Raw genomic sequence first — 9241 nt, forward strand, 5'->3', positions numbered from 1 at the left:
AATTACAGGGGTGGTCAAGTCCAAAATTTGTAGATTAGGCTGAAAGGCTGGATATTCAGGCAGGAGTTAATGCTACAGTCTTGAAGCAGAATTTCTTCTTCTCTGGGAAATTTCAATTCTTTGCTCCTAACGGCCTTTCAGTTCGTTGAATGGGGGCCCATTCACTTTGTCAAGGATAATCTCCTTTGCTTAAAGTCAACTGACTGTAGATGTTAACCACTCCTACAAAATATCAGCACACCAACCCCTAGATGAGTGTTTGATTAGATAACAGGGTGCTGTAGCCTAGCCAAGCTGACACATAAAACTAACTTCAGAGGATGTTTCTTAATTGACTTAACCTACTTCGCCAAGGTAGAATTGTAGGGAAAGAACAGTTGTTAAGTAACATAATTCTATAGTTTATGGCAAAAGCTGACTTCAAAGAAAAAAACAGACACCCACATCTGCTGCCAGATAGAGTCTGTTTAAGCCGGTCAAGACAGAGGTTACCTCACTAATAAAAATCCCGGGTTCAGCAAATAGGGGCCTTTTGCAAACCCAAGGGATTTTCCCTCTCATCTGGCCTCCTCACAGCTGGTGCTCTGGTCTCAAAATGAGCACTTTCATTACGGCGAGTGTTTATAAGTACCAAGGAAAAGTGCAGCAAAAATGAGTGAAAAAAAACATACAGAGATTTTTTTATATACCCTCTGCCCTCCCCCTCCCCAATCTCCTCCATCATCAGCATGCCCATAGAAGGGTATGTTTATAGGGCACCTGGGTGGCTCAGTTGGTTGAGCATCTGACTTTGGCTTGGGTCATGACCTCACAGTTCATGGGTTTGAGCCCCACATCGGGCTCTCTGCTGTCAAAGTGGAGCCTGCTATGGATCCTCTGTCTCCCCCTCTTCCTCTGCACCTCCCCTACTCATGCTCTCTCTCTTGGTCTAAAAGAAATAAACATTTAAAAAAAGAGGAGAGGTACATTTGTTATAATCCATAAAGCCACATTGACACATCCTAATCACCCAAAGTCTACGGTCCACCTTAGGGATCTCTCCTGGTGTCGTACATTTTGTGGGTTTGGACAGGTGTGTAAGGACATGCATCCACCACGATAATATCACACAGAGTGGTCCCACTGTGCTGAAATTCCTCTGTGCTTCATGTGTTCCTCCCTGTCTTCCCCCTAACCCCTGACACCCACTGATCCTTTGCCAGTCTCCATAGATTTGCCTTTTCCTGAAGGTCATATAGAATAGTTGGACTCAGACAGTATGTAGCCTTTTCAGATTGGCTTCTTTCACCTAGTAGTATGCATTTAAGTTTCCTCCGTGTGTTTTCATGGCTTGATAGCTTATTCCTTTTTAGCACTGAAAGATATTCCATTGTCTGGATGGACCACAGTGTATTTATGCATTCACCTGCTGAAGGATAGCGTGGGTCCTTCCCAGTTTGGGCAGTTAGATATAAAGCAGCCGTAAACACACATGTGTATATTTTTGTGTGGACATGTTTTCAGTTCCTTTGGGTAAATATAATGGAGTATGACTGTTGAATCAATATGAATATTGTAGATTAGTGAGATCTTCTTTAAGCTCGGACTTGCATTTGAGCACTGATTAGCCCAGTAGACTGAAAGTGGACTGTCCGTTCCTGAGAGTGGGCAAGCTTCTCTAAGACGGTGGGTTTTGAGCAGAGGGTCCTGGAGCTGTGTAACCTACGCTCAGATCCCAGCTCTGCCACTTATGAACTGTGTGACCCAGGCAAGGTGCCCACCTTCTCTGTGCGTTTCCCTATATGTAAGGTGGGAACAAATAGCAGCACCTGGTTCAATGGGCTGTGAGGTCTGCATGAGTTTGCACAAGCAAAGTGCTTAGAGCAGCTGTTAGCACAGCATAAATGTTATATCTGTTCGGGGGGGAGGGGGGTAAGCCCAGGAATCTACATTTTTAACAAAATCTCCTGGAGATTCCACTTACAGGCACATGTAACCACACCATAGTTGGGGCCCGTGGGGCTCAGTCGGTTAAGCTTCTGACTTCAGCTCAGGTCATGATCTCACAGCTCATGGGTTTGGGCCCCGCGTCGGGCTCTGTGCTGACAGCTCAGAGTCTGGAGCCTGCTTTGGATTCTGTGTCTCCCTCTCTCTGCCCTTCCACCACTAGTATTCTGTCTCTCTCCCAAAAGTAAATCAAACTTAAAAAAAAATCTTTAATTAAAAAGATGAAGGGAGAGCGCGGCCATGTCAGAAGTGGATGAACTCACATGTGAAGAAATGAGGTCTCTATCCCTCTGAAAGGACTGCTCTCAGCTCAGCACTACTGTGGAAACAGAGTCCGTATCCGCAGGTGGACATCAAGTCACAGAGGGCCTGCGGCCGCCATACAATAAGGAGACATAAATCCCGGCATGAACAACCATCACGAAAACAGCTTGGGGCACCTGATGGATGGAAGGCAGGCTGCCGGACACCCTACAATGACCCCGTACACCAAGCCTCAGTGTGAGAAGTGGAAGAGCTCCACAGCCTGGGGGTGGGGGCTTAGAGCAGAAAGCCTGGTGCAAACCCCAGCTCGACCTGCTGGATGACTGAGCTGTTAATTTCTCCGATCCTCGATTTCCCAGCCTGTAAAATGGGTACGACAGAAGGAGTTGCTGCCTCACGCGGCTGCTGTGACGTTTAAATGAGAAGATCCGCATAAAGCACCAAGCAGGGTGCTGGCACCCTAGGGACCTGGACGGCAGCTGACATCACAGTGTGACTGTCATTATTCTTCCTTTCAGGTGGCCTCGGGGCTGTGCTCGTCTGGCAGCGTCAGGGTAGGAAGAGGAGCAGAGAGGTAGGCACACACAGCCCTGAATGATGGCGATGGCGTCTGGGCTCAATGGGAAAGAAAATGCTTCCAAAATGAGCTCATGGGGGCGCCTGGGGGGCTCTGTGGGTTAAACGACCGACCGTCAGGTTCAGGTCATGATCTCATGAGTGAGTTTGAGCCCCACATCGGGCTCCTGGCTGATGGTGTGGAGCCGGCTTGGGATTCTCTCTCCCTCTTTCTCTGCCCCTCCCCCACTCACGGCACACTTGCTCTCTCTCTTTCTCTCAAAATTAAGAAATAAACTTTAAAAAATGAGCTAACGTGTGTTTCCCTCTGCACACACTTCAGGGACAGGAACAATCCGCAAGTGACCTTCCACATGACCTTGGAAATGCAGACGTAACACCAAGCAATAGAAACACCAAAACTTTCCTCAAACATTCTTGCAGGAAAACTGTCTGCAAAAGACAAGGAAAGGTCTTTGGTGAAAAAAGAAAAACCAGTCATTCACTGAAAACGTCAGCAATAATTATTCTGGGGGAGGAAACTAAGGGAGAAATAGAAGAAAGTCCCTCCAGGCTTATTCTAATACTCATGTGCAAATCTTGGCACGAATGACCTCTCTACCCTGGCGTCTCTGTACGCTGATGCGGCTTTAAGACAAAGATTATATCCCCCAATTATATATGTAATATGGCTGCACCCCTTGGGTTCTAAGGGCCAAAAGCATCTTATACGAAAGTCATCATTTTGCAGATGGAGATGCGACATGCGTAGGAGCTATCTGGGGGCGGGGCGGGGGCTGGGATAGGCAGACATGTTGGCAGGTACAAATCGGAAGCAAGAGAACAGAAAGGAAAGAGAAGGACTGACGGGACGAGAAAGGGCTGATGTATGGCGCATGGGGCATGGGTATGCTTGGGGGTGAAGTCAACGAGGGAAATGATGAGTCGTGATGCACTGACCCATGATGATCCGGGGCCAGGAACCTGCGAGAGGAAACGGAGGCAGCAGGGAGAACAGGTTAACCCTGGGTTGACTCCCAGGGCTGCTCCTTCCTGCAGGTGAACTTGAGCAAGTGCTTCCTTAACGTGGCAATGGCAGCGGAAACCCAGCCAGGAAAGACCTCCTCAGAATTGAGGAAGCAGGTTTGTAATTATAAAAATATGTATACATGTATGCATGTAAATAGATATTGAAAATGTCAGAGCTCCTGTCTCCAAAGCCAGTCCAGGTACATTGTAGGCGCTTTGGAAAAGGCTGGGGAGTAAATGCGGGTGGGGGGAGGGGGGAGGGGAAGAGTCACAGTCCCCAGCGGAGACCCTGAGGGTCCTCCTCTGGCCCAGGTAGTAGGGAAGCATCTGTTGGCCACATGCTGTTTAGACTATGAGTTCTTAGAGGGCAGGAAGGGGTGGTGAGCGTCTTGGCTGAGAGCCCACATTGTCCACACGGTAAATATTTAGACACATAACGGGGCAGAGCGGAAACCAGCAAGGAGAGCTCACAAGAGCCCATGGCGTGGCCCAGGGCCAGGTGTCCAGGAGACGGCGACAAAACTCTGAAAATTCCTGGCTAATGAGGTACCTGAATGCACATATAGGAGAGGGGTCCGGAGGGGGAATCTTCCCCTGGACAGTCTGTGCGGGTCCTCAGCAAAGCACACCGGCACCCATGTGAAGGCGCGACGTGGACACGCCTGCCCCTCCCCCCGCACTCAGGCTGATGATTCAGGGTAAGCTGGGGTGCGTCAGAGCCCCTTGTCCATGGCTCGTTGACCCTCGCTGAGGACCACAGTACTGCGCACGGGGATTTTCAATACATCGCAGAGGACCGCAGGCCACTGGGGACAAAAGACCCCCTCCCCCCAGGACTTGCCGGCAACTTTGGAGTGTGGCTCAGAGGCTCTCCACCCCTCTCTCCCTCTGCCCTCCCCCCGCATCCCCCACCCCCATATTGCAGAGTGGGAGAAAGTCATGCATGATAAATGTTTGGAAAGGATTAATGTGTAAAGCCAGATCAGATGGTTAGCTTTGGGGAGGGGGAAAGGGGGATGAAGTTAGAACCTTCATTTCAACCTAGACTAAAATTAATTCCAGATGGCTTAAAGAATTAAATATAAAACATGGGGCCATTAGGAAAGAAACTTCAAAGGTGCGGTGGGTTAGACGAACCCAGAGATGAGCCTCCCGAACATGAAAGCCAGGGAAGGAGTCACGACGAAAAGGCTTGCCAGATTTGAAAACAGAAAAATACACACTTGTCCACATAAAAAAAAAAAAAGACACCTAAAGAAAATTAAAGAGCAAATCAGAAAACACTGGCAACACACACAATATATTACCCCTGATATAAAATAGGGTTAATATTATTCATATTTAAAGAGCTCTTATAAAACAATAAGGAAATGAAAAAAAATAGACGGGCAGGGAATGCAACTACAAATTTCACCGAAGACACACAGATAGGAAAGTGGCAAAAACAGCTGGGAATCAAATAAATATCATGTAAGCCCACAATTAAATACCATTTACCTATCAAAATTAGCAAATATTTGGAAAATTAGAGCGTTCTGAGGGTACGATTATGATCAACCAAGTGTGCTGTTGTAAACTGGTGCAATTTTTCTGGGAGAGCAAAGCAGCACTCTTTGCTCACAAACTCTAGGAGACTCACAAACTCCAGCTCTTTGAGGGCAAGTTCTTATTGTGGATTCTCTTTTAAGGAACTGGTACAAGCCATGAAGACACAGGGGAAGATTTATACTTAAAGATTCTCACTGGAGCATGACTTCAAGCACTGGGAAGCTGGAGATGCCCAGATGTCTGTAAGGTGGGAATTCATTAGAAAAAGGCATATCCATGTCGGGTGGGATCAACCAACCAGCGAGGCTCATCACTCAGCGCTTGGTGAATAAAACAATGCTATTTGGTAGTCAAATCATTCTGGTTTTGGAGGATCTCTCTTTCTCGTTCTCCCTCTCCATCTCTCTCTGTCTCTTGCTATTTCTCTCTCTCTCTCTCATTTTCTTTCTCTTTCCTCTGTCGGTCTCTCTATCTGTCTCTCTCCAACACACACACACACACACACACACACACACACACGAAACTACAATGAAATTAACCAAAATGTCAATAAAGGCAATCTCTGAAAGGTGGGTATAATAATTAATAGTTTTTTGTACTTTTTTTTACAAGTATGTAATACCTCTACGATCAGAAAAAAAAAACCCACCTTCATGTTATAAAATACGCAGTGAGAATGAAGCCTGTCTCCTAGCTCCCTAGGTGACTTCCCAGGCCCCACCAGCTGGCCGCCTTGTAATCCCGATGACACACTTGCATGGCCATGGCCGGCCAGGATGCTGGGGCCATGCTGGGGTATTTTATTTTATTTTATTTTATTTTATTTTATTTTATTTTATTTTATTTTATTTTATTTTATTTTTTAAAATGTTTTTTTATTTATTTCTGAGAGAGAGAGAGAGAGAGAGACAGCATGAGCAGGGGAGGATCAGAGAGAGAGGGAGACACAGAATCTGAAGCAGGCTCCAGGCTCTGAGCTAGCCGTCAGCACAGAGCTGGACGCGGGGCTCGAACCCACAAACTGTGAGATCATGACCGGAGCCGAAGTCAGATGCTTAACTGACTGAGCCACCCAGGCACCCCAATGCTGGGGTATTTTAACAGACCACACAAAATGCTGCTAACTTGGGATTCTAGTAAATTCTTCCACACAGGACTTTGGTGCCAAGTTCTCCCCTGAGAGTTACCCCATGTGACCTGTCACCCTGACTCCTGAGAAAGGGTCAGATAATGTGGCCTCAGGCGGGGGGAGGGACAGGTAGACTAGCCCTCGGCACCTATGCCCGCAGGCCAAGTCCAACCCACCACCTGTGTCAGTGTAACTAGAGCGAAGAACAGTTCTTACATATTTTTAAAAATTTCTAATGTTTATTTATTTTTGAGAGAGAGAGAGAGACAGAGCATGAGCAGAGGAGGGGCAGAGAGAGATGGAGTCACAGAATCTGAAGCAGGCTCTGGGCTCCGAGCCATCAGCACAGAGCCCGACGCTGGGCTTGAACTCATAAACCGCAAGATCATGACCTGAGCCAAAGCCAGATGCTTAACCGACTGAGCCACCCAGGCGCCCCTAGCTCTTATATTTTAAATGATTATATAAGTACCTACACAGTATCCTGTATTTTACCTCTTGGACCACAAAGCCTAAAATATTTGCTAGCTGGCCCTGTCCACCCCCACCCCCAACTTGGTGTTTGGCTATTTGGAGCTGGAATGTAATATTGCCCTTAAGGCAAATGTTGGTAACAGTTTTCAAAGAGTATCGCCTTCTTGAAAACTAAAAAAGAGTGAGATCACCTCTCGTTTGGGAGAGCATCTATGCGGGGAGACTGCTTCTCTGACACCCCGGGGCAGGTGGACAGTTTTGGTCTCTGTCTTCACCATAATTTGAAATTCCATACCAAAAATCCTTCACTATATGCAAACTTGTCGATTTAGCAATTCCACTCTGCGGCATTTATCCTAAGGGAACAAGTATATATACATGCACAAAGGCCTAGTTACTCAGATGCTCAGTGAAGCGTTCGCTGTGGAAATGAAATGCCAGGAACAGCCTCAAATGTCCAGCAATCAGACATTTGCTACACAAATTACAGAACACCCGTTTGATGCAATATTACGAGGCCCTCACACATACATTATCGACCCACAGGAAAAGACGTCCGTGATACAGTGTAGAGTAAAACAAGATCTGTAACAATTGCACAGTATGAGCCTACTTTTTCTGATTATTAGCATACATTGGAAGACCCCAGGGGACTATGAACAGAAATGCCAACAGTGGTTATCTCTGTGATGGAATGCTGGGTACTTTTCATTTTCTCCCTCTTTGCTTATCCAGACTTCAGGATTTTTATACAAGGAACATACATTATTTATGCTTCTGTCCCCTTCCCACCCCTACACCTGGCAAAGGAGACCAAAAGCTGATGAATATACAATCGTACTGACGTGTCTTATAACACCTTGCAGAGTGTCGTACAAATATTGTTTGGGATTAATCATCATCTAGTTTGAAGTGAAGGCTCTAACTTTATCCCTCTCCTCCCCACCCAAGGCTAACCAGCTGATCTGGCTGTATGGACTGATGCTTTGCAAATGCTTATTCATATGCCTGCCTTTCTTCCATTCTGTATGTTTTAAATGCACGGTGTCTCTGATATCTATTGCTGCAAAACAACATACCCCAAATCTAGGGACTTACTATAGCCACTGTCTTGTTATTTGCTCAGGTGTTGCGATATGGAGGGCATTTGGTGGGGAGGGCTTGTCTCTGCTCTGCATGGTGTCTACTGGTAGCTTGACCAGCTAGGGCTGGCTGAAACGAGTCAAGTTGGCTCATATGTCCGAGGCCTCAGCTCTCATTACTGAGGGAGGTATTCTCCTCCATGGATTCTCCTCCATGTGGCTTCTACACACAGTGACTTAGCTTGGGTTTCCTCCTGGCATGGTCATCTCAGAGCGGCAGGTGGTTTTCCCAGAGTACAACAGCAGAGGTTGATGGGTCTTTTTAAAAACTAGTCCTTAACTAGCACAATGTCACTTCTTCTATCCATTATTGGTGAAAGCAGGCCAGGGCCAGCCCAGACTCAAGGATTCATTGGGGGCCACCCAAGGTACAGTCTCCCACACTGGGCACTTATACAAATATTTTAACAAATTTTTCTGGAAATGTACACCAATCGATGGCTAGTATAATTTTGATTTCCCTAGACAGGCATTCTCAAACTCAGCAACACCTGTGAAAAGATGGTTCGTTATATATTTTACTACTGATTGGCACTTCTCCTTTGATACAGTGTGTATCTGATCAGTTTCAACATGTTAGAATGACTACTTTTACACAGGCCACTCAATAAGATAATGCCATTAAAATATCAACATCTACTTATTGTTTCCTTAAAAGCTGCTGATGGCACCCATAAACTCAAATACTGTTTAGGCTCCAGACTTCTTTGGTGAGATTCAAGTTAGGCTATGTATTTTGACATACGTTCCAAAAACTTTCCCAACCAAATCAGCATTTATCACAGGTTGGCAGGAAGGGCCTGGGGAGGACACAGACTTTCGACCGAAGTCACTCAAGCCGTGGTGGGCGGGTGAGGGGTTGCCCGGTGGGTAGAGGGCAGTGTGGGAACCTGGAGGGTCAGCAGTGAGCTCTCCCGACCCCCTTAGCCATCCCCCACCTGCACTGCCTCCTACAGGATCAGGATCTTGCTCCTCAGCCATCCCTGCTCCATTGGGTATTCGCCACCGTTCCTTATCTGCTGGTTCATTGCCAAAATATAAAACTCAAGTCTGTCTGAGGTTTATAAAAGAGTACCAGCACCACACGTGAACTGGCCGCTGCCGTAACTTTCCT

Source organism: Crocuta crocuta, unplaced genomic scaffold (genome assembly GCF_008692635.1).
Source record: "Crocuta crocuta isolate KB4526 unplaced genomic scaffold, BGI_CrCroc_1.0 scaffold84, whole genome shotgun sequence".
NCBI lineage: Eukaryota > Metazoa > Chordata > Mammalia > Carnivora > Hyaenidae > Crocuta > Crocuta crocuta.